The sequence below is a fragment of the Dicentrarchus labrax genome, unplaced genomic scaffold, assembly GCF_905237075.1.
Source record: "Dicentrarchus labrax unplaced genomic scaffold, dlabrax2021, whole genome shotgun sequence".
Classification (NCBI taxonomy): Eukaryota; Metazoa; Chordata; class Actinopteri; family Moronidae; genus Dicentrarchus; species Dicentrarchus labrax.
This window is the reverse complement of record NW_026136722.1, coordinates 9,535,424-9,562,092: the sequence shown is the minus strand read 5'-3', so window position 1 is coordinate 9,562,092 and position 26,669 is coordinate 9,535,424. Positions and strand designations below refer to the sequence as shown.

Sequence of the window (26,669 nt, the reverse complement as noted above, 5' to 3'; positions counted from 1 at the left end):
CTGAAAGCTACATTGAGACTTTTGACCTGACAAAAAAATCATGCAATAAATAGAGTATTCTGTAGGCCTTGCATTCCCAAACACTTTGAATATTGAACTATTGGACTGATTATACTTGTCCATAGCTACGTAGAACCACCACTTGCATCTTGACTTACAAATTGCTTATAGATTCTTGTGACTTGACTTGGATGTGCCCTAAATGACTTGAAACTTGAGTTGGCTTTTCCCTAAATCATGCCTATACACTTTGCTCGATCTAGTGAGGTGGGATTCTAACCCAAACAAGTTTAAGACAAGTATTATATTATAAAAAAAATTCTTAACCTTCTGGCCTCTTAAAGCCTACACATATAAACATACTGCAGATAATTACATGTCTATGTAACGTATATGTATGTCAATCTTGTGACACTGGTGTTTCTGCATCTTCTGAATGTATGTTTTTTGGCAGAAATTGGGGAGTACAGATTTTGTGCAGGGCCTGAGTGTTGGTACAGATTTGCAGGACATTCTCACCTGCCCAAAACACGGAGGGCTGAAAGAGTACGGCATGTGCATTGCCGTGTTTTGAAACAGATTTATGCAGTGTTCGGGATCAGCTCTTTAAAGGTCACACTGAACAAGTTAGCTCTGCTGAGTAAACCCTGTTCTCTCTGTGGTCCAGGTGACTCTCAGCCAATAGTTTCACAACACACTGGACACATAAGTACCACTTGCTCCTTAATGACACCAGTAATTTCCAATTCCAACGACGCCACACTGACATTCAACATCTTTGATTAATTGGTTCCTATAACGCTCTTGGAGTATTTAATAAAATGCCAAAAACACTTTCTGGAGCCCTGAATTGTTAGATCCAAACAAGCTTCCAGCTGCAAGCAGCACCCGATGAAGCTCTGGATCAAGATGCCCCTGCATGGAATAAAATATCTGCCACAGGGACAGAGTTTTCCTATTGACACTGATGACAGCGTTACATAGGATGGAGTTAAAGGGTATATCTGTCAAACTCCCTTGATTACAAATATCCTTCAGCGACACATGTAAAATGGCACACACACTTAAACACACATTCATGCACGGACGGCACAAGCCTAGAAGCACGCCATTGCATGCATCTGTGTGTACATATTGTCTATGCACACATTAACACAGGCAAAACTCCTGATGTAAATGTCAAGGACTGCAACAGTGGAAAAAGGTGGGATGAGGAACAACATCAAGGCTAATCCATCCTTGGATTAGGAGTGGGCAAATATCACCAATAATAAACAAATGACTAACATTCCCAGTCTGTGTGGTTTACAAGCCCCTGGGCTCCAGCTAGAACCCAGTAGGGTCTGGATCCAATCCCTGCTGTTTATCAGTGTGAGTAGAAGTGGCCACTTGTGAACCCTTCATGACGAACACTCAGGGGACAAACACAGGAATGGTGAACAGAGGAGTCTAACCAATCACTCCTCCCACTTTGATTTACAGCTCTGACCTCAAAATCCTTCGCTTGATATCCAGACTGTGAAGGCCATTTTGTTACCACAACATTATTCACTGCGACACTGCCTTCTTGTCAGCCATTTTCTGTAGGGTGACAACTTGATTTTGCCCTAACCGATCTCCAGTGACTGACACATATCCAGCTACTCCTACTTAATTTTAAGCCGACACTGATGCTGAGTTAGCCAGCATAAAGTTACATACAAAAATGTATAATTTCCACAAATCCTTAAAAAAGGCTCTTCCTCCTTCTGCCTTATTAAACAATCCAGAATCTATGAATATGCAATATGCATTTTGTTTATTTCTAAACAAGTTTTCCTTTTGGACACAAGATGTTTCTTACTTTACTGTCCATTCTCAGTGTATGAGCACTGAAGACTTCAACTTTCTATATCACACTTGTAAAAATTGCATACTGGACCAGGATGGACTACCAAACTATTTTTGATGTCACAAATCATGCTCATAGGCCTTAAAAATCTGATTTTCAATGAGCACAGAGACACTTTCCACATTCAGCAGATGAATGTGAAAACATCTTTCTAGTGTCAAACTACTCATACATCATTCTGCACAGTGAAGATCAAACATCACACTGTAGGAACAAGAAGAAAAGTATTTTTTTGAGCGGATGTCAGTACATAATAGAGATCATGTTGTTTGTATTGTTTATATAGAAAAAAATGTGCTTGTTAAATAATTGTCATAAAACATAATTGGTTGCCCTGATTTATGAAAACAAACCCCAGAGGGCCTCTTATTCTTTAAAAGTAAATGTTTACTTTTAATTTATTATATGATTATGCGTAGTGTGATTTACAACAATGATTACACCAGTGCTGAAACTGTCAGTCAGCTGAATGACTGAGCTTCACTTCTGCTTCTTATGAGCATTCATCGCTTTTCTGTTTTAAATTAAACATCTTTGGGTTCAGGAACCTTACCTTTTTTTTTTTTTTTTTTTTTTAATAGTTGATTTCAAAGACAGTGTGAAACTGTAATGGACAATTTGCACCATTTTCAGACATTTTATAAACAATTACAAAACAAATAATTGACAGATTACATCTCAAATCAAAGTTGGAGTCCAATATTTATCTTTTGGCTTTAACTAACATGTTCCAATTTAACATTACAAGACCAACAGCAGACTTTTTTGTACCACCTGATAAAATTTTAGATGCATTTCAGATGTCTGGAACCATGCTACGAAGTCCCAGTGCTCAAGGGCAGAAGAGATTGGGCACAAGAAGTCAACAAGAGAAAGACAGGAGAGCAGCACACCTGTTTAGCATTACTGACAAAATATTGATTGCTTGCGTAGGTGTCACCATGGAGATTATTACAGAGGAATGTTAGACTGATAAAGTAATGGGCCATAAATTCCTTTAAGAAGTAACAGGGTTGGTTAATTAGCTAAGTAAGATTAAACTGAGATCAAAGGTAAAGCAGCGAAAGCAGGTTGTAATTTGGTCGGCCTATATTTTCTGCTACCAGGTAATAATGCAAAGAGGACAAAAGGTCTTCCACTGGAAATGCAGACAAAGCATGATTCCCTCCATCTCTCCTACCAGCTCTTTTGTCTTATGTGACATCAAATGAGATGCTCCACTAAGTCTTAACATAGATAGATGTTCAGAGGTCTTAATCTCACCCTGTATATGGATGTGTGTATTTGTGGGTGTGCTGTGAAGTAAAGCCTTCCCCTTTGCTCTAATCCACCTATTTTGTTTCGGTCCTCTGTTCAGATTCAAGGTGGAAAAGTGCCGAGACGGCAACGTTTTGCCTTCTCAGTCTGTCTGGCCCACTGCGCTTTACCTGCTGAGCCCAGAGACTCACCAAGCCTGAAGGACACTGTTGCTTTAACCCTGTCCCCAAGCATGTCCCTGGCCTGCATAAAAGCCATCTGGGGTGCGGCTGAGAGCTTTAGCAACAAAATAACTCTTTCAATCTGCACTCTGCATGGTTCTGACTGCAGGGCGTTGAGGTCGCCAATACCAAGAATCTTACTGGACTGCCTCCTCCTTCTCCTCCACCCTTCTAATCCTGGCCTACATGACTGACTCCAACTGAAAGCACCACACGCCAGAGGTGGGAGCCAAAAGCACTGTGAGATTCAAAAAAGACCACCTGCTCATCAAACTAAATTGCACTCACTGAAGGCAATGGGGGATAGAGAGAATGAAAAGGAGGGGAGCAAGAGGGAAAAAAATAAGCAAGAATAAAAAGAACGACAAGTCACTGCTCTCCCCCTGTGATCTTGGCAGACAAAAGAACAAATTACATTTCTGCGTCATGCCACCCGAGGGTCAAATTCGGCATAGGGTCCCTCTCTGTGCTGTCTGAGTGTGAGCATGTTGATATAGGTTCCATCAGTTCCTGCAAGAGAGCCAGAGAGGTGCCCAGGACTACCTTTCAGCCTTTCATCTTGGCTTCTTTTATATTCCGCTACACTTGTGTCTGTTGTCTCTCTTCTCTATTGGGCAGAAATGACTGTTATTATTCCAAACAGCATTATCTTTATTAATGCCACAGGTCTCAGGACTGTGCACTCCCTGGGACTGGGTCTGGAAAGAGCTGAAACCAATCTCCCTAGATAAAAGCTCAGCGGAGAGCTGTATGCAAGCCAGACAGCTCGGACAGGCCTTCATCCTCCCTCCTCATTCTCGGAGAGAGGTATAGGCCCTACAAAGACTAAAATATGGCTTTAATCTTAGCACTTTCAGTCAGACAGAAACATTTGAACTGAGAGCAGCTCTCTATAAAGCTATCAGAAGTCCCTTCGGGTTGTTAGCCACTAGTCAGAACAAAACAATTGCATTATTATAAATAAATTTTTATAATATTTGAAAATTGCAAAAAGGAAAATATCCACAATGAAAAAGTTTCAAATGTTTGGAAATTGAGGGGAAAGTTTTGGAGTCACAAACTGTTCAGGTTATAAGTCATGAAACTTTATCTTCTGGTGCTACATTTTATGAGTGTGCCCTCCGTTTCTGCTGTGGCTTATATTGTTGATGGCTCATATGTACTTGGAGCTTCGGCCGTTTCCCGAAGTCAGCCATGCATGACGAGTTATTTTAAAGGTGGTGTGGAGAGTTGACGTGTGGCCAGGCCAGGGCAGGGCAACGGCTGGGGCCTCGGCTTAGTGCCTCAAGCCCCCTCGCTCCAGTGGTCACACAGCATCAGCTCCCGGCCCGAGCCCGGACACTGATTTATGGGACAGGGGGATTACCATCAAACCAGCCATGAGGACCACCCAGATGGTGGCACAGGACGACAGCCGCACAAACACACACAGGAACACACGCACACAAATTCAGATATACTTGTACATTGACACAAACACCTTTTAACACAGATATCCACAGGAATCCAATCAAATTCTTGCTATTTAAGATGTTAAATAATAAAGATTAAAACTTTCCAAACATGCCATTTGTAATGGCTCTGTTAACCACTCAAGTGCAGTGGGAAGGCTTAGTTTGCTCAGGCTTCCTCATTACCACAAAGAGAGAGAGCCAGCTTTGCTCATCAGGGTTCATATGTGTCTACAGGATGTGTCTGGTTAGAAGTAATTCCACTCAATAACGTCATACGATATATTTATTTTTTCTCACTTCACCTACCTAATGTACAATTGAAGAGTGACGACTTGAGTAATTTTGTATCTCAACTGAGCCAGGTCCAAAACAAGAGCCCTCCATGTAGTTACAGATTGGGAGCAGAAGCCAGACTCAAACTCTGGCTTTCATCAAAACTTCTGTAAATTATTTTAAATTGGTGACATTCAACTTGATCATGATGTTTAGTAACTCCACTTTCCACTTTTCTCGATGCAGGTTTGAACTCTCTTCTCATTTTCATTCCCAATGCATTTACCATCCTTAATACTTTTCCACCAAGTCACATTTTCATCCAAGAGCATGTGCAAATACACTGAGCAAAAGAGGAAAAAAAGGAAGAAAAGCACATATTTCTCACTTGCCAGGGCACAGCACAACTCAACCTCAAGGCACCAGTTGGATGAGCTTAACAATAAGAGTCAATGACAAATCGGACGTGGTGCATTCCTTGGGTAAACACTCACTTCATAAAAGGGAGACAGGTAGGCAAACACTCACCTGCCCTAAGCTAATAACATGTGTGGAGGCAAACACACACACACTGACACATGCACACACTTGAGTTTGTCGATATGTTGAGAAAATGATGGGAATTAGACTGTGCCAAACTGTGTCAGTGCAAAGATAGGACTAGATTTGCTGAGAAAAACTAAAGGACAAAAAATCCCATCTCAGAGAGAGCCATGTGTAGCATTTTTCATAACAAAATCACCATACCGAAGAGGAATGCAAGAGATCTGTGCCTCTCTGTGCTGCATTGTAGTGTTATGTGAAGCATGGAAATAGACTGGTACACGACTATAATGTATATGATAGGCCCGCTCTGTTAAGCCCAGCTCCGTTTAGGGTTTCTCTTAATCATTGCGCTGCAAAAATAAACAGAAATGAATTATTTTAACCAAGGCCATCACAGTGGCTGCAGGAGGAGGATTTAAATGGCTTACACCGAATGTATTTTATAATAAGTTGCACATTATAAACCACATGACTGTACATAGCCTCCTGAAAAGTTTTGTGGATGTGTGTGCATGTGCATTTCTGATTGTGTGTGAGAACGTTTAAAAATGCCTGCATGCTTCTGTGTCAGGAAATCACTGATGACTGTGCTCACTTTCCTACCAAATCACACACATTTTTCCCTTAAGGCCTTCTGTCCCAGCAGAGCAGAGTAACCCTCCAGTGACAGCACCGATTCGCTCAGTGGGATGCACCCTCAACACTTCCTGGCCATGTGACACCCTACAGCTGCCTTTTGATTGGGCACTCAGAGGATGAAGAGGAGAGGGGGGCGGTGGCAGTGGCGGGGAGCTGGCTGGCACATGAGAGAAAACAAATTCCTGTCCCATCACCATGGAGATGAGTCAACAGCAGGTCGGGGGGGCAGAGAGGGCTGGGGGTTGTGGGGCACAGAGTGACCTGCTGTAGTTAACAATTCATCCCCGTATCCGGCTCCCAAATGATTGGGCAAACACAGAGTGCTGCAGAGTCAAAAGGGCCCCAAGGGGCTGAGAGAGGGGCATCACCCTGGGGTGACACGCTGACAGGCACACACTGGTTGGTAGAGGGTGGACCAGCTGAATGAGGGAGTAAGGGATAGGGGGCACCAGTAGGGAAGGAGGGGGGGCTGATGGGATGTGGGAGAGGGGCTAAGTATATTCAGTGCTGCAGACTACGGCACAGTTACAAAACAGCATTGATGGCTGTGGCTCTGTAAAGCGGTGTAATTAAATGATTTGTTTTAAAATTTCATTTTGAGGACGAGAACAATCTCTTAAGTAAACCACAACAAATATCACCCAGTAAATTCTGTCTAAATTCTTCATGTTAAGCTAAATAATTAACAACATTTGGTTACAAGTTGTGCCAACAGTTAAACTAGAGGGAGTTGCGTCAGTTTTACAAGCCTAAACCACAGTACACTATAAGTCTCTGGTATACATCTGCTTTGTTACAGATAGTAAGAACATTTAGCACATCTGGGCGAGCCACAGGAGCTGTAAAGCAAAACACTTCTGGACAAAAAAAAGCTTGGAGATGAGGACATAACATCACATTATGACAGCTAAGCTTGCCCAATAGGGACACGTGGTTAGGCACACGGACACAGACGAGGTCTACAGGAGAGAAATTTAACACTGACACTATTTGCAGAGTCTTTAGTAACATATATACTCACCAGAAGATCCCTGGGAAGCAATTAAATGTTGACATCTCATTCCAAGAGTTTGGATTCCTTCACTGTGAAAAAAATCAAAGGAGGACAAACGTCACTTCACACACCAACCATACAGTATTACATTGCTATATCTGCTTAACTCTTCACTCTCCATTTGTTCAGCTGGGTTCATTTAGGTGAAACAGTGTCAGAGCATGTAATATGAGGTACAAATGGAAAATTGTTCAAAGCCTCAACCCACACAACCAGGTTCCAAAACACTGACCACTTCACTGTTGAGCAGAGCGCCGCTTGACAATAACGGGCCAGAGACAGAAATAACAGTCGAGTGACGGATGGATCTCATCAATGTCACATCATACAGAAGAAGAACCACAAGGCTGTCAAGGCTTCAATACTGTACTTATATTAGGCCAGACTTTACGTAGTGCGTCTCAGTCAGCAGAAGCTGTCACATGTAACGTTATGCACTGTCACAGCTTGGTCTGCTCCCCAGACTGGCAAACCAAATCCCATTATCCAATTGGCCATCTTACTTTGAAGGGTTGAAATGCCACCATTACAACAGACCTTTCACTGGGCAGCCGTGCAAGGAGGGTGTGTTAGCAGAGTGGACTTGTTACTGGTTCTCCACTGCTACTCACGTCAGATCGCAGTGTTTTTATAAACACTGCTGAAGCATGTCCTTCCTTTAGTGGGAATTAGGATCCTTCTCTATAATAATCCACCCAACAAATCTTATAAATGAAAAACAGAACTGCATCATTTATAGTGTCTGTCAGAAAGAAAAGAGGAGAGAAAGGAACAAAAACAAGGGGAAAAAAGTAAGACGATGATAAAAATAGCAGATGTTAAGAGTCACTTCTCGAAAGGTGTGTCATTCAGGGAGTTTGGGACGAACTTCTGGCTGCAGCTGAGCTCTAAATTTAGCATATTTACTAAAATAAAAAGTGAGTTCAGTCACTGGCACTGGAACTTTCTCCTCCCCATTCATGACCTCAGTGGTGCAGCCGGCGTCACTCATGACGAAATACAAACCATATAAAACAACAAAAAAAGACCTCCTCAAATACTCTGAGTACATAAGGAAACAACCGCAATTTAATGTTCCCTGTAAATGATCCTATTATGGCAATCCGAGTCCAAATCAACAGAAAAATATGGCTTTGCACATTCTAAATTTAGAACAGAGTTTCGACACAAGTTACCTTTTACATAACAACTTTAAACAGAACGCAGTCTCTAGTTTGATAGAAAAAAAACCTAATTTGAATTTAATTAAAGCCTTTTACTTAAGTTTCTATGCCTCTGTGTACATAACGTGAATAAAGGATGTATAACACATGCAGAAAGCTACTGTGTTTGTTTACTGTATCCCTACATGCCGGAGATGAGCCTGTGTGTGGCAGGCTGGGGAGGATGCCCCTGGGCCAGGCTGAGGAGTAAGTGAAGCAGAAGTCCCATCTAAGCTCTAAAGCATGCTAGTATCAGGCCTGTAACTAAAACACAAGCATAAACACAGGCGATGTTAGGGATTACACCCTGCAATACCGCCGCAGGAAAACCACAGACAGCACAGGTGTAACCATCGCCACGGACACATTCTTCCCCATCTCCGTTCTGCCAGTGGAGGTCTGACTGACAGCTCATCATGTGTCCTTGTTGGCTGTGTGAAACTTGTGTAAACATCTGCGGGAATTTGTATGTCTGAATGTGTGTGTGTGTGTGTGTGTGTGTGTGGAGCGAGAGCCACAGGTGAGCAGGACACACACACACACAAAAGGATTACAATGGCCTAATGTTATGTCGGAAAAAGCCCAAAGGCACAATACCACACATTCTTTCATGGAACATCTTTCCTTCGAGAAACTGCTTCTTTATTTATCATATTTTACAGTATGTGTCTGCATTGGGAGTTGAATCTGATCTGGATAATATCTACCAATGTCAATAAATCTAAGAGCTGGACAGTTAATGTTAAACGTTGTTTACACTTTTTTTTTAAAGCATTGTGTTTTCTAGAAAGCAAAAAGAATAAGATTTAGTGAGAGCAGCAGGGCTGAAGGGAGAGGAAAGCAGTTCCTCAGTAAACAGCACCCTCTAGAGCAACACCCTACATTCAGTCCTGCACCTCACTCTCATTGCTGCTCTTCATAAACAGTAGAAAATTATACTCAAAAGGCAGATTCATCAGTAACAATGACTACATTGCTACAAAAATCCTAACAATTATTTCAATTATTAAAATGAGAAAATCAGCTAACGGGCTTATAGTTATTGTTTCTGTAAAAGATACCATATCTTGTTCTTCTGAGCCACATATGTATGATTACAGAGGTGAGGTTGAACCACTCATTTTCCCAGTGTGATTTGATAATGAGGCAGGCCGTTATTAAGATGTTTGCTTTAATCGTGTTCAGGGTTATTAGGGGCGGTTTACAGTACACAGGAGAGATTAAGGTAGGCCACGCATGACGGAAAGAGCTGAAGAGGCCAACGATAAGCCAGCTACCCACGACTGTGAAGCGGGCTGAGAAATATGAGCGCACAGTAGGACATGAAACCCAGCAAGACAAACCTCTCTCTCTCTCTCTCTCTCTCTCTCTCTTTCTTCCTCTCTGTCTCATTCGCCCTCTCTCTGTTTGCCTCAAATCATGTTACACAACCACAAAGGAATGCCTCATATATCGGAGACAGATTTAAAACAAGCGGAAAAGAAAAGAGCAGTAAAGAGAGGATTGCGGGGGCATCCATTGAAGCAGTAGGCGTTGTTTGGTTCCTTTATGTTTGCATAAAAGGACAACATGGCAGGGAGGCTTGGCAGTACTGTAAAGGCACACTGCAGTGACACAAGTCCAGACACATACGCACCTAACTACTTCACACATGCTTACATAAACTAAATCAGCCTGAGACACGCGGCTGTGTGCACCAACCAGGGAGTACTACATGTTTCCTCTATATTTTTCCATGCCATTAATAAAAATAGACATTGTACTGTTTTGGTACATTTTGTTGGAATTTGGGGAGCACTTGAAAATCCATCATTTTATGAGCTTTTTCAACTTTCCCACAGAATTCCCACCAAATTTCCGTGCATTTGACCCACACACATTAAAGTAGCACTTAATTAGGACGGCACACGGAGCCTGAAATGGGGCACTCATATGCTCCTCAAACATGACATATAGCATCCACCATTCATATTTATGAGACCCATGTTTTACATTAAAAACAATGCTATTTTCTGACATGTAGACAATGGAAAGTCATTCATTAAGCACAACTGAAAGAGTTTTGTATTTTTTAATATTTTAAAAAAGCTGTTAAAAGTTGTAAACTAAGGCCAAAACTGAGCTGAACTGTGTTGGTAACATCAGGTGGATCCACACTTTTGTATTATTTACCTTCCAAGGCTAAAAGCACATTGATAGGAAGACAAAAGTTGGACTTGGTTTACGTCAACACTATCCGCGTCTTTGTTGCTGTATTTCATCCAGGTGCATGACAAATAAACCACCACATCCAAGATTAAAATGAATATTTCACACATCCTTTTGGATTGCATGGTCTGACTGCATTGGTAAAAGGTGTGTGTGTTTGTCTATGTGTGTATCAAGTTAGCAGAAGGTCAGAGTAGTGAAGTATTAGAGCACTGTTTGCTCTCTTCCATGTACTCTTGGGGACCAGCCTGTTTGAGAGTTTGAACAGTGACGTGTGAAACCTGTAAAAAAACAGGACATAGCGCCACTCTGTTTGCTTAAGAACACCCAAAGAATGGACTGCCATTACAAAACAAATCCCTCAGCGTGCATTCCTCCTGTCCATCAAACCCTACCTGTTGAACAAGATGTGACACAGAGCGGAAAAGGTAGTTACAAGAAGATCTACTTCATTGTGGGATGACTTGCAATTTTTTCTAGGGCTGTCAGCTCTCTGACCTTCATATCTGACCCAAAGAAAGAGGCATGCATCTACAAGTTTGCATGAGCAAAAATTCTGTCTTTCCCTCTCCCCTCACACGTGCACAGTCATACAGAGACACATACTCACTCATGTAGTCAGAGGAAACTTCTTGGACGGGCATCTAATTCCACTGGGTGGGCCCATACATTAATCAAATTCAAAACAATAATGGAAATAATGGAAAAATCGTAATTATTTCAAATATTTCATTTTAATTATGTTGTTGGATGGAATCGGGGATGAACTGATGACGTTAATTGACTTTTGCATCATGATTTAGCCGATAAAACCACTACGGTTAGAATTTATTGCACTTTTGTGCTTAAGACTGTCATAATGCTGAGACATTGCAAATCATATCTTGACAGCATCACATGACTTTTTGTCAGTGAAACAAGGTCATTGTGAAAAAAGCATATAAGAAACAGCCTACACTGAAGAAGTCATCACTAATAACAAAACCAATATTTGCAAGTACCGCAAGTCACCAGTCTAATTTTTTGCTTTTTACTTGAAAATTAATTTTGGGAGGTTGAAGAGTAAGTAATAGGCACATACACTGCATGCACAAGCATTGCACTCCAATGCCCCCCCCCCCCACCCCCCACCCATTTACTGGCCTGCACATACTGTAAGCAGGACCAGTGTTTCCTCTGGACCTTCTTTAATAAATCCAAATCCATGCACCTCCGTTGTGACATCTACTGTACAGAGCTGAAAGGATTTCTTGTTCGACAAAAAAATATTTAGCATCTATTTTGATAGTCGATTGTTTGTCATGTTTGTTTTTGCTTGTACAATTTAGAAGAATAACTGTTCTCATCAGGCAGTGTCACCATAAGCTCAGGGAAATTAATAATTTAGGGCAGAAACTAACAAAACATTTTCTTTATTGTTGAATTTACAGATGATTAATCATTTGGTCTATATAATATATGAAAATTGTGAAAATGTGCATCACAAGACTCCAAGGGGATTTCTTCAAATGTCTATGACCAACAGCCATAAACCCAAATATATTTCATTTACTATATAATGTAGGATAAGGAAAAGCACATTTAGAAGCCATAAAATGTTTGGCAGTTTTGTTTGAAAATTGAGTTTTTATTTTTTTTTATTAATTAAATAGTTGCCAACTTGATCATGAAAATACCTTTATACAAATACAATGTATGATTTATACTTTTGATGCATATTGTCATGACAGTTACAATGCTGCAGTGTGTCATGATAGATGATTTCCTCCATCAATTGCATCTAACATTCTGAGACACCAAAGGCAATAGACAGTTTAACAGGGCCTTTTTTTCTGCCTTCTGTCCAGCATCTGTTATATCAAACATTTTAATGATGTTTTCAGCAGAGATGCCCAACTTGCTCTTATGTAACATGTGATTCAGCCCATGAAAACAAACTGATGGGTCCGATAGTAAAACTGGGGTGACACTGGGTGGAAATCCATCAACTGGAACATATGAAAAGGGAGTGAGGCACCACAAGATTCTAGCTCCCTCCCCTCCCCTCCCCTCCCTTCCCCTCCTCTCCCTGCCATCATCCTCGTATTAGAGGAGCCATTGGGAGAACTGGATGTGATTTGTATGTGTGTTTTTGAAGAGGGGTGCTCATAAACAGCCATGAAAGGGGCCCCTCTATTCAGCCCGCCAGCAGAGATGTGCTTCACTGGGCCGGCCTTTTGTTTTCCCCTGTTCACAAAACCTTAAGCATAGAAAAAAAAGGGATGATTCTCTCGATGTGAGCAGGCCCAAATGATGCCATTAGATTGGATGCCCGCTTTGGGTGAAAAAGGCTTCAGTAGCGTTTGAAGTGATTTAAAAGATGCAGGAGAGAGCTGCCTGCAAATCCTGTTTGGGAATAACACTGGAGGAGAATGGGAGGTAAAATGCCAAGCTAGTGATCATTCTATAGTATGCAAAAATGCTCTCAACTCCATGAGTGCCATGGATGTTAAAACAAAAGATGTGGGACATTCCTTTGTCACGTGATGAGGGTCAATGTGCTGCGGTAGTGCGTGGGGTCAGGAAGTTCACCAAACTTCCCACGCTGCCTTCCACCATAAGATCGCAGTTAAAGCCTGCAATGCTTTTCATTACTGGCAAAGGAATTTTGTTTCTAGAGGGACTGGTGCCCAAGTGCCCACACAGAGATGAGCAATCAGAAAAATAAATATGTTGAACTTCCTCATGAGCATGACAAGGCTAATACAACAATTACACACCCAGGATGAAAAAATGACTGAGAAAAACATTCGTACAGAAAATAAATGTTTTTTTTTTACATGAATCTGAGAGAAAATATGTCAGTACCTAAACAACAGGTATCTTATCTATTGATACTATAATGTAAAAAGACAAAGCTTGAGCACATTTCCATTCAAGTGGTAGATAACAATTCAGTGAAGCAAGCAGGTGATAATTTAACAATGACACCGTGCCAACCAATGGCATTGCGCGGCGTATGTCATCATGGTGCCTGTTTGTCGACAGCAACCTAATAGGCATGAGAACCTGACGGTGTCAACAAAGGGACAGTGCCAAACAAAACCACTTGTTGCGAGTGAGAGAGCTCCTCAACAGGCTAGGTCCGGTTCCACTACACTCAGCCCTTATTTCCAGTTACATTATGTCTCTTTGACATCTCAGCTGTCAGGAAGAACATTTCATGTTTGTTTTTCTTTCACAAGTTATTTGCTATTTTCAGTAGCCACCCATGCTTACACTCAGATGACCCATTCATTGTTTGAATTCTTTGAACGATTAATTTGTCTATTTTTATATAGGTTAGAATTTCTTCTTGTTGTTGCTGCTGACCTGTGACAGACTGACGAGACGCCTCTATGGCCTAATGTCCCTGCTTTCCACTCATAACCTTTAGGAATGATAAGCAGGTAGTTATTTTTTATTAGTAGGTATGATTATTGAAGATTTTATCTGTGCATGTTCTCCACATTCCAAAACGCTTGAAAAAAAGAAGCAATTATGGGTATGGTAAAATAACAGGAGGCACATGGGAAACATGTCTGGAAAAGGGACAATCAACACAAAAAGGTACCAAACTTGGTTGAAAAGTAAAACAAAAGAACAGCAATGATCAGAAATAATTTATTCACACCAGGTGAGCTAGCAGTGAGTTGGTTGGAAATGTTCAGTGACTTAAATGGGCTACAAACTGATGGGCTTTCCCCCACTTGGCATATTTGTCAGCTGTCTGGCCTGTCAAACAATATCACCTCTGATTGCACATGGCAGAGTAGTCAAATGCCCTAAATACCTTACTTATCAGTGCTTGTTAGTAACACAATTTGAGAAGGTTGAGATAAAGTATTTGCAGTAGACAGTCACCTCTGGGATGTATAGACAGTAACTTTATCTGAATACACTGTTTTCTTCTCGACAGGCAGTTATTGTTACAGTATCTGCTCATTCTCAAGGTTTGTCTTGAAGAATGAATACAATAGTTACATAAATGAACCAACTTTTAAATTCTACATTTGACCAATGCTGAGGGACGCTTAAACATGGAGCAGAAATGCTGTGAGGGGAAATGCTAACATGACACCACTACATCCGCTCCTCAAATGCTTCAGGGTATAATGTTTACCACATACTAACAAAGTAAAAAATCTATGTTAATGAGAAAGATATGATGATATTATCTTCTTCTGGCACATTCAACGGATTGCTATAGTCAAGCATACAGTGATTTCCCTGTAAATATTCCTGGAAAATGTGTGGATTTAACTTCTACCAAGAATGTGGTTTTCACATTCCTAATGCTCATTTGTCACACCAGGTAGCAGGTTCTCAAAGATGAAAATATAATTGGAGTAGACCCTAGAGGCCATGATGTCAGTGGAAGTCTTTACCAGGAGGCTTGATATGGGTCTTGTGAGCTCCTGCTGATAAGATTGAGGAACAGGTCATTAGGAGACCCTCAGCAAGCTGCTTGTTGGCTAACAATGCTGCCTCAGTGCCAGCTATCGGGCCATCTCACCACAGACCACATGTGGGCTAGACGGACACAGGTAATCAGGGCTGTCAGAATGGGACCAGCTCCTCTTGCAGAAACCATCCCCACTCTCTAAAACCATTTCTACTGAACATACAGGATAGAAACGTGCATAAAGACATTTTATGATTTTTATTTAAGAGTAGGACAAATTAAATTTTGATGGTAGGTGGATAGTTTTGCAAGGACTCATGATGTGCTGCATTTAGCAGTGTCAAGCAAAAATTTCCCACTTTGCTTCTGTTAAGTGACCCTCCTTGCACAAGCATCGCCACAGACTCTCTGTCGAACCGGTTGGTGGCGAAATCACTGTTCATTGTGATGCCTGTTGTCATAGATACACCCAGGTGTTGCTCACGAGCCAACGCAGTAGAATCAGAAAGCCAAGGCACTCACTAATCCTTCTCCATACCACAGTGTGTCAATAATCAGGAATGCAGTGCCTAAACTAAACCATTGTTCCTCTGCCAACAAAATCACAAATATAAGCACTGACACTGCCTCTGGGCACTGCAGTCTCTGGGACTGGAAAGAAACGAACTAAAGAGAAACAACAAGAGTCTAAGATGGAAGAGGGGAGCTTTGATATCTCTCCAGACAGCTTAATACTGTCTAAATCATAAAGCTTTCTACCACCGTGCATGGGGGGATGTATAGTGTTGTACAGTTGGGGATTGACTGTAGCAGTTGAGTAGTAGCTTTTTTATGGGACGAAGTTGGGGCTCCTGAGAAGACCAGCTGCTGTCAACAGTTAGAAGGCTTTGAACTTGCACTAAGCCCTGAGACAGCAAGAAATATCCTGTTCACTTCTTTGAACTCAGCCCCATTAGAGTTCAATTCAGAATATAAAATGCAATAGAAAAATAATCTCACAAGGATTTATACAGATGCACCTTTAGCGTCTGTTCTTTTTGGACAAAAGCTATCAAACCAAACTAGTGGTTGCCCACTGTTTATCTGTCATGGAGTACGTTTTTATTACCTTGCTCCGGAGTGTAGTGTGGGGCAAGTTGCCATTTTCAGAATGACTCTAAAAGTTATTTGTCTCCTGAGTCATTATTCTTTTATACGTCTTACTTCTAAGAGGTAGGAATGGTAGCTGACAATTTAAAGTGTCATCTTAACATAAAGCAGCAGCAGCTCAACCATCTTACACAAACCCACAACTCATACTTTGAGATCTGACATGCAGACATGAGTAGTAGGTTGGTAGTAGTCCATCCTATCTAGGACAAGACAATAGCTTGCCTGTTGTCTCTCCTCTTCTCTGTGTTCTTTTCTCTCTGTGTGTGTTTTCAAATTCTGCGGTATGACAGAACAGAGAAGCGCAGAACTGGGCAAACGGATGCGGCCGGAGTGGTGAGACCATTGTGGAACGTCCCATCACTGAAAAGGTCCTCCTGAGAGCTTTATTGTGTGGGGCGGCTAGCCGCAGCAAGATCTTTTTCCCCCGAGATGCAAGGACTCACTGCAAGCCATAACAATGAGCATCTTTGTCAAGCAGCACTATTATCTTTGCACTACTGCATTACTGTAAATGACAGGAGAAGGTAGTGTGTCGAAGATCCCATTTAATGATCTCCAGGTATGTGCTTGTCATAAAACGAGAAACTAATTTAAACATCTGCAGAGTCTTTAGAGCATGTAAGCAATGAAGTGCAAGCTGCTTCTACGGAAAGTCATTTAACAGGTTTTAGCTCTGAAGAAATGTCCACAAAATCTGATCAGTTATCCTAAATGTCATCTCAAACACAGTGGGATATGAAAGAGAATTCTCTGGAGACAAATGTAAGCTTAAAACAGGGTTATTTGGATGCACAAGTTACTTTTGGACAGAATTTTGGTAGCCTTTCCGGTAGTTTAGAGACTTAAACTATGGTCTTTTCTGTGTTTCTTGTAGCCTTTAAAACGGGTTTCACAACAAAAAATAGTCTGCGATTTGTTTTCTGCGTTTGGTGTGTTTCAAGTGTCAGTCCGACTGCACACACAAGAAATTACCTAGAATACAGAGGCACACTTTTTCAGGGAGTCTTGGTGTGTACACATGAACATGATGGAATCGTTCTAATCTGCACATAAATTCAATTAATGGTGTAAATGCACCCAGAAGAGCTAAAAATACAGATAATCTTGTTAAGTCAACAGGACAAAGGCAATCTGACAAACAGAGGCACTTGACCCTCTATTAGATTACAGCTCAACCTGAACTTGACCTCTCTGTCACCTGATTTAAGAGCCCGCATTTCAGACCGAGCTGGTTGGTTGAGGATTATCTGACCCCAGACTTGTAGAACTTGGCCCTCCTCACTTGGCAAGTGCTCACTTGTCCTAATGTCATGTGTCTAATTGCTCTTGATGCGTGGGATGTGAAGTCTGATATAAGAAACATTGTTGACTGTGTGCACAGGCTTGTGTGTGTGTATGTCATCAGGAGCCGAGCTAACACTTGCCTGCAGCAACACGCGCACACACACACACACACACACACACACACACACACACACACACACACACACACACACACACACACACACACACACACACACACACACACACACACACACACACACACACACACACACACGTCTTCACCCGCCACAACCTATCATTACCGCTGTCACGTAGCCACCTCCGCAGCGGGCTTCACAAGCCCCGACAACCACCAGCGCACACACCTGGAGGGCCAAATGCTTAGTTCCCAGCTCTGTGCTTCGTAAATACAGTCTTTTAACACACACAGACACACACACAGACACACACAGACACACACAGACACACACACACACACACACACACACACACACACACACACACACACACACACACACACACACACACACACACACATACATATCCTGCAGCCTCAGCTTCTACCTTGCCCCTCCCATTTGCTGTAAAATATGTCTCACTTTTCTATCTCCCTGACCGCAAATGCTTTAGTGCTATTTAATTTATTTCCTTTGTTATCATTTTCCTCACCAGCTGAGTGAAACAGCATACAAACTGCAGAGCCAGGTTGGCAGCCGCTTCCAGGCTGCTCCTGTGACTAGACAAACAACAGGCCACAGTGCGTATTCCAGAGCAAACACAGTACGAAGAAACGGATTCTGAGAAGTTGAACGGTACAATTCAACAAAGGAAAAGGAACTTTCTAATCCAGCTTCAGGTAGGGGAGATTATGATTCAACAAGCCTGATATTAAACCGCAATATCTTCCTCTTGCATCCTTATTCATCTATGTTTACTTCAGCCGGGGCAACTTGAGAGTATATGCGGTTGAAAGAACACATAAGACCACTGAGCAAACATGTAACACCTGAGCTCAGCCTGCCGGCCACACATGCATGTCCTTTACAAAAGCTCTCGCCATGACAAATCAGACACAAGGAAACTTCTGAAGATCCAAGCCTGCTGGTTTAAGGCTGCTCAGTACAAACATACACTTCAGTCAGAGTTAATCGAGGGAACAATGGAGGGCCACTGGAACGTGCTACCCCAACAGAAGCCATTGAGAAAGACAAGAATCACTGTGGTGTTTGCCCTTCTTTGTCATGTTACAAGGTTGTCTTGGGCCTGTGCTTGCTCTGCACCATGTCTGCACCATGTCCTATTCAGAGAGAGCTTAGTGTGTAGGTTACTCGGATAGGTGTGTGAAACCTGAAACTCACAGGCTTAAGAGGCTAATCGAGAATCCTGAAAAACAGCATGTCACACCTTACAGGCCTTAAATTCGTAAACACTAAAAGGAGATTATCAACAATATTAATGCAAGGACCTTGAACGTGAAAGACTTTTCTTGAAAATTACAAATTGCAGCATGCTGTTTATAGAAATCATGACAAGTAGTAAGTAATTTGAATCACACGTCATGGCAGCAACAGACACTGTCTTCTTTGGAAATTTAATTTTCATCTTCTAATGAATCTCTGGCTTCATGTCGTATGTCATGTAGTTTCACAATTTGTCAAGTGTGTCTTAAAAGGGAAACTCCACCATTTTTACACATCAAAGTCCTTTCAAAAGGTCCTGAGAAGTACTACTGCATTTGTGAAAAAGTTGTATAAAGACTTTTGTGAATCCAGAGGGAGCTAAGCATAGTCTGATGAACTGCCTCTGCTGATGTCACTCAAGGCATTGTCGGTCGGGGCAAAAATCTGTGGGTGTGGTTAGAAAGAAGTGAGCTCATCATACCTCTGTAGCCAGTTGAGTTGCATTGTGGGTAAAGTAGGTGCCAATTTTTGACAAGAAAGAATAACGTGTGGGAATAAAAGACCATTTCTGTAGTTCTGCTGCACCAACTTTGATCCCTTATACTCTTAACTCTAAAACAACAGAAAAGAAAGATACATTATAAAAGGTAGGTATGTAGGTAGGTAGGTATATATTTATATATATGGATAAGTGCCATGAAAAAATACCTCTTCTGCAGATCTTCCTCTTTAATACAGTGATTACAAAACACGTCTGTCTAATAAATGTATTCTGTCTAAGAAATGTAGAGTACGAAAATACAGGAGGCCTATACGTAGCAGCACTAGGCTAAAACTTTGCCTTGTGCAATGCATGGCTTACTTCTGTTTCTATACCTCATATTTGTGCCTACAAATGACCTCATCAAACCCAGAATATACAGCAGAGGGGTCTGGGCAACATCAGGTTCGAAGCTACACACCAAGTCTCCCCGCTTCATTTACATACAACAATATACAGGTCCACAGCCCACTCCCAAATACACATACACAAACCATTCACGGCATGCTAAACTCAATCTCACTCAGAGTGTGTCTGTGCACGAGTGTATGTGTGCACATGTGTGTGTGTGTTTTTGTAAGTGGGAAGAAGAAAGGGCAAGGTTCCAAAAAACATGTCATCTTCATTCAGTATAGTGAGTGAGTGTTTTAGGGGCATTTAGTGAGATAGTACAATGGTTTTGTTGCTCAAGATCTATTAAGCAAGGCTATATTTCCCTTTATGGGGGGTGTTTGCAAACTGTAAAGCACAGCACAAGGGCAGACTCGTAGAAATGTATTACTTCGCTTCTTTGCTGTTAGAGGCAAAGTATGTGATTGCTGTGAGAAATATGCAGAACTGTCTCCAGGAAGAGAACTTGGGGAAAGATCCAGCCTCAGGATATGTGTGTGTGTGTGTGTGTTGTGTGTACATGCAAAGGGCTCAGGCCTGATCAAACAAAGCACATACAGGTACAGTATGCCATCTGTATACCCCCCCGCCCACCTACAGCCCCCCCCCCCCAAAAAAATGTACTCTCCCCCACCCTCTCCATCGCCACGCAGAGTCTTTGCGGTATATGGAGTGTCAGAATGAAAGAGGCCTTGTCTAAGAGGCTAATCCTTGGGCGATTAGTCAACGCGTCTCGATTAAAAGCTGGCAACGCTGCCACGCCCCCATCCCTCATCCCCCCCCCCCCCCCCAGTGGAAATGGCAGACCACAGGTGTCCGTACAATGTGTCTCATTAGAAAAAAATGGCTTGAGGGAGGTGGGTCGGGGGTGACTTTCAGATGAGACAGAGGAGAGGAACGAGGCAGGAGCAGGGCCTGAACAATCCCTCACACAGCAGCTGAAGGAATGCCAACACAGCAGCCCTGAGAGATTAGGCTTTTTTAAAAGCTTTTTTAAAATTCTATTCTGCGTGTATACTGTCTCCCATGCTGGGGCCGAAAGAGCTTTGTCTTCCTTGAAAATGTAAGAACCAGAAAAGTCAGTAAGGGAGAGAAAGACAGAGAGAAAGAATGAAATGGCACATATATTTTTGACAGATTATCCCTTCATCAGGCAGTGTTTTCTGTAAACAACCATTTTGAATTGGAAGGATTGAGAGCAGAGACAGGTATTTCGCCTAATCAGCCTCATACACCCTCGCTTTCCATCGACATAAATACCTCATCTTAAGGGTATTCCCGTGCCAGAACATGCCACCGATGACTAAAATATTCTGACTTTGAGGAACTGTACACAATAAGGCACACATAAACTTTATATTTAAATGCTCAGAGGGAGCTTCAGTGCACAAATGGTCCCCAACTGACAAAGATACCGTCTGTGTTGAAACAGATGACTAAGGCTAAGTCTGTGAGGTATTTTTATACTGTATTGTTTAAAACTGTTAATCACATAAATGTGTATTACATGAATGTGTATTAAGGGAGTGATGTGTTTTAAAGGGGAGGCGAAAGATGTTACGGGAGCTAAAGGCCCTTTTTCTGACATGACAAAGAAATGTAGAGGAATAAAAAAAAATAATAAATTCATGTAATGATTATTTTCCCCGCCAAATTACTGATCCATTGACGTAATCACTGCGCAGCTACGTAACTATCAGTGGCTTAATTCCCTGATTGTCATTGTGAGTTTAAGCCATTTTTCTTAATCTGCTCATAGTTAACCGGTGGCAGCTTGAGTATCAGGAAATGACCTTTGGCCCTGGGGACAGACTACTGTACTTCCCCAATCACATCCATCGTGTGCCTAACCTTGAATGAAAGCTCCGAGGGGGAGGGATGTGTCTTTGGAGACCGGACACAGAGAGGAATCACTTACCACTTTCCCCAAGAGACCCCAATGGAGTTATATAGAGGGGGGATTCAAATAACAATGGCAAGAGGGAGGGGCTGAATGTTTCCTGAGATCGCATGTTGTTCAGACGACCACAGCACTTGCCAACCAGCCAGCCAGCCAGCCAGCCAGGCCGGCTGTATGCAGAGGTCCACAGGGTGAGGACACACATGGTTTGAGTTTGGCTCTGTGTAGGACCGGGAGGAAAGAAGGGGCCTGGTAACAGGAACCCTCCAATTCTCACTTCCTGCTTCTGCTGGAAATGTGATCCGAGTGCCCGTCGTGCCCATCAACACAGAGCACAGTGTTCACCCGGCAGCAGAGGGGATAGCATGTTCTTGCACAAGGTACCCCATCACACCAAATCAGCCTGTCAGCACCCTGAAACCCTGAAGGCTGGTGTTTCCCTAATGAGCTGGGGGGGGAGCAAAGACAATCCCATTCAATCATGCCGCCAATCCTCCTGTGCCACAGCAGCAGGTTAGGTGACATTTCTTCATTTCTACAGGAAGCCTTTTTCAAACAGAGGGGCTGATAATTAAATGGCATCTGTTTCAGATGAATGGGTGAGAGTTAAGGAGTGTTTCATTCTCTTTTGTTGTTTGAAAAGAAGTATTTTGTCAACAACAACACCAGAAACAAACAATAGTGCCACATGGGGAGCAGTGACCTGGTTTTCAACTACAGTAGACAGACATTTACAGCTGATAACAAGTGTAGAAAGAGAAGATATACATGGCTGACGCATGGGGAGAGGCCATAATTATAGGCTTGTGCAACGGTCTTAATTGCCTTTACTACTTGAGAGCCAAATCAGTGTCACTTTAACTGCTCCTAAAGGAAGGAACTCCAGTTGACCTTGCCGTCCCTCCTTGACAGAGGATGACTCAACTCAGAATACCTCAGGTTACATTTGGTCAGGTAAACACATAAAACCACTCAAAAGGGCCCATGTGTGTAACAATGACCTGAACAGAAATAAAAAACTGAGATGAAATAGATGGTCACAATATACCAGGGTTACTCTGGACAATGGAATAGGAACTGAAGTGCCTTTTTGGACAGCAACAACAGTTGCGTGGAGCAAAGTGTGTGCTGCGTGTGTTGCCAAGGCCCAAGCTCCATTGTTTATTCTCTGCTGTGTCTGGGTCAGCGGGGCTCTTGACTGAATTCTTGCCCCAGCATGCAGAAAGTTTTAACAGTGTTGTTGCAGGAGGAGGAATGATTACATTATAAAAATACACCACACCATATGTCCTAGCGAGAGCCCAAACCACACGATGACATACAGTAGAATCCAGCAGGCCTTTAACCCTGCTTCTGCACCTCACGAGCTGACACAGCCTCGCCGCGGCTTTGGGTGATGTACTCACCTGAAGTTATTTTCAGAAGGAAAAAAAATAACTGGATGGAGTGACTTCCAAGACAGCAACTGCAAATTCAGCAAAGTCCCCAGTTGATGGAAAAATGGGACCGAAAGAAATCCTAAGGGAGAATTTGTGTCTTTGTTTAGCTAAAGGTCTGGTTTTCAATCTTCCTCTGTCGTGACCCCAGAACTGGCAAGTTTAAAGTCCAACCAAACACATTAGCAGCTGATTTTAATGATGTCCACACTCCTTCCACTTCTCCTTCCTTTTCTTGAAGATGTGCCAGTCAGTGCAATTAGCTGGTCTAGTGTGTTTGGTTAGGGTGAAAACATGCTCCTGGACCTTGATGACACTATTCAGCTACAGAGTGAGGCACTGTGGGAAAGGTACCGGCAGAGAAGAGTAAATGCTAATGTGGCTTTGGCAGCAGGGGTCATTAGTGTTACTTCACACATACACAAACACGGCACAACCAACTTAGAGATGGCTACACAGCTTTTGCATACAAAGTTGCCCCTTCTGTGTGAACCTTCCCACACAAGTTCAACCTGGTTGGGAGCCAGTCGGTTACCTCGATCAGTACCTCGCCCTCTTTCTTCCCGTCTCTATTTCACTCTCTCTGTACTCTCCTTGTGTCTCATAACAAGACGGAGCATGCTCACTGTAAACCTCTTGGGGGGTGAAAGGGATTGGGAGATTAAATTTATTTAGAATTCCTTCCCCTTAATGTGGCAATTACCCCCCCACCTCCCCCTCCCTCTCGCTCAACTCTTCTCTCCTCTCCCAGCAGCACAGCACGGAGTCTGTTCCAAAGCACATCTCGTTTATGTTTTGTACACAGAAAGCGTTTCTTTCACCCCAGGCCTGAATCTCAAACTTCACAGAATAAATGGCCTGCCACTCATTCAATTTAAGGTAGATTAGATGTACTTGTACAGCTGTAAAAGTGGGTGCCGATTATGAGTTTTCTTGGTTTGCGGAGGATAAGAAAAGATCCGACCAAAATCATCACTAGTTATCGCTTTGTATGCTCGTATGATAGTGAAAGCAAACACACAGAGCTACTTACTTTTGCAAAAATGGCTTCAAGGTTCACGGAAAGAATGTAAGATGTCATTCTGAATGTAATGTAATGAAACCCTAATTTTATTGCAAATGGATTTTCTTCACTGCAGAGCAAAACACCTTTTATGATTACATGTATAAAGGCATATTTATTTCTTAAACTTGAAGTAGCCTATTGGAAACTCATGGCTTCAAATAGTTAAACTAGTCTTGCGAAATGAACTGGTCCTCAATGAGACAAAAGTAGATGGCTAAAAGCTTTAAAACCATAATTCTATGGTTGTTGATCACATTATTTGGCTACGTCATAAGCCAGGTCATTTGCGTCTAATCTTAGTAAGCAGATCAGAAACTGTGTATGTGTGAGTTTGCTGTGCGTGATGCTGCTGTGCCCTTTTTAAAAAAAAAAAAAAAAAAAAAAAAGGTCAAGAATGCTAAGGTCAGCAATTATACAGTTACAAAAGTGTCTGATTGTGACGTCTGAAATTCCTGATCTAAACCAATTGTGTAACAAACAAACAAGCCGGGGATGTGAGATTTCATGACTCAATTTTTGTGCCACTTTTCAACGCTCTGTGTCTAACCTCTCATGGGTGACACAGACTCTCCTTTCGTAAAGGAATTCCACCAAAAGGCTCCATTTCCCTCTTTTCTTTGGTTGGAGGGCCAGCGACAACCCCCCTTTTCACTGCATTTTCACACATTCAATGCATCCAAAATGGTCTCGTTTTCTATCAACTAAGCTTCTTAATTGACGGTTCTATACAGGGAGGGATTAGCTGATAAGAGGGGGTAATGAAAGAAAGGAAAGCAAAACAAAAAGAGGAAGTAAACGGTCAGTTGGGGGGTGGCAGGACACCAAAGGATTACCCCTGTCATCTGCTCTGTGATAAAAATACATCTTCAGATGTGTCGGGAGAAGGAGGAAAGACTTTGTGAGGTATCCAAGAAAAATGTGTGCTATCAGGCACTTCGGAGGCACCCTCTCTCCAGGAGAGAACAGAGGAAGGCCCCCGCAGTGAGGTTTCAGTATTTCCTCCACCAGTAGCTACAGTTAAGACACTCAGAGGACCTGAAACTCTTTCCATAGGCCTGTCATCGATGTTCTCTCACAACACTTGGCCCACAGCTCTCCTGTTCTGTTTCTTTATGTTACTTTACACAGCTGCCCAGGGCCCATTCGCACACTAAATATTTTGTCGTCACGTCATGCCGTAATGTTCTAATCTGTTCTTTCCATTGTTTGCTGAGTTGCCAGTATGCTCTATGATTTTCAGTACAAACAAGGAAAGTAGGGTTGTAAAAGAAGGTTTCGTGCTGTTGTGAGATCTCAAAACTCTTTAGAGCAAAGCTGTAGAATGACTAAGTACAACAGGGACTGATATAGTGCATAACCTGTGAATACACACACACACACACACACACACACACACACACAGTCACAGAGTGCCAGCTGTGCCACTGACGTAGGTGGAATCCGAGTATCAAGCCAACACAGGCCTTTATAATCGTGCTAGATTTATAGGTGTGGTGCCTTGTGTTCTATATCTAATTACAGATTTTTACAATGATAGCATGTTAAGTGAAATGTAATACAAGAGCGTTAGAACCATTGCCTTGACCTAGACACAGCAGCCCATGAAGCCCTACCTTTTAATTTCACAATATAGGGTTTCAGAGAAAAGGGCTGATATGCTTCCTCTCAAGAGTGCAGAGGTAATGTCACTGGCAGAAAAGCAGACAGGAAAGTTGTTTTTTTTCTTCCTTTTTTTCAGTCTGTCATTCCTTCAATCTGCCTCTATCTGATCTCACTCTCTCCTCTCCTTTCCTCTCTTTCTCTGCTCATTTCTCTCGAAAAGGTGCGCATTTCTTTTATCTCGTATTTGACAAACAACGGTGCCATTAAGCGGCATGCCTTCTAACAATATTTAATTGAGCTAAAACAAGTAAAAAAAGGCCAACCCTGACTCCAGGGAAATTCCAGTTGGGGATGACAGGGGCTGTGGGGTAGTAGGAGGCGTTTGGTGGGGGGTAAAGCAGTGCAGGAGGGAGGGGTGGATGAAAGTCGAGCTCCATCTTTTTTATTTTTGATGGATTGGTACAGACACGGGGAAACTTTACACGCTGTTTATTTGACCATGCTTTCCGTATGCAAGTATCATATTAAAAACCACAAGTGTCGGGAGAGGAGTCAGAAGAAAGGGGTCTTTCCTTCCCTCAACAATACCCGAGCTGTTCGGGCTGATTCATGCAGCACAAAGGTCTGAGCGAGGGGAGAGAAATGTGTCACTCACTCTCTACTGTCACCGATGATCTGCAGAGACACATCCAAGCCGTCGTGTACACAAACACACATAAGCATGTGGACA

The 26,669-nt window shown here is 42.4% G+C and overlaps 1 long non-coding RNA gene across 2 annotated transcripts in view; it reads right to left on the bottom strand.

The window, feature by feature from the left end:
- Nucleotides 1-26,669, bottom strand: part of LOC127357159 (uncharacterized) — a 53,742-nt gene that overhangs the window by 10,001 nt on the left and 17,072 nt on the right. For both annotated transcript variants that reach the window (XR_007882140.1, XR_007882139.1), the window contains exon 3: nucleotides 7,303-7,364. This is a non-coding gene — a long non-coding RNA (uncharacterized LOC127357159). The remainder of the gene's footprint in view (nucleotides 1-7,302; nucleotides 7,365-26,669) is intronic.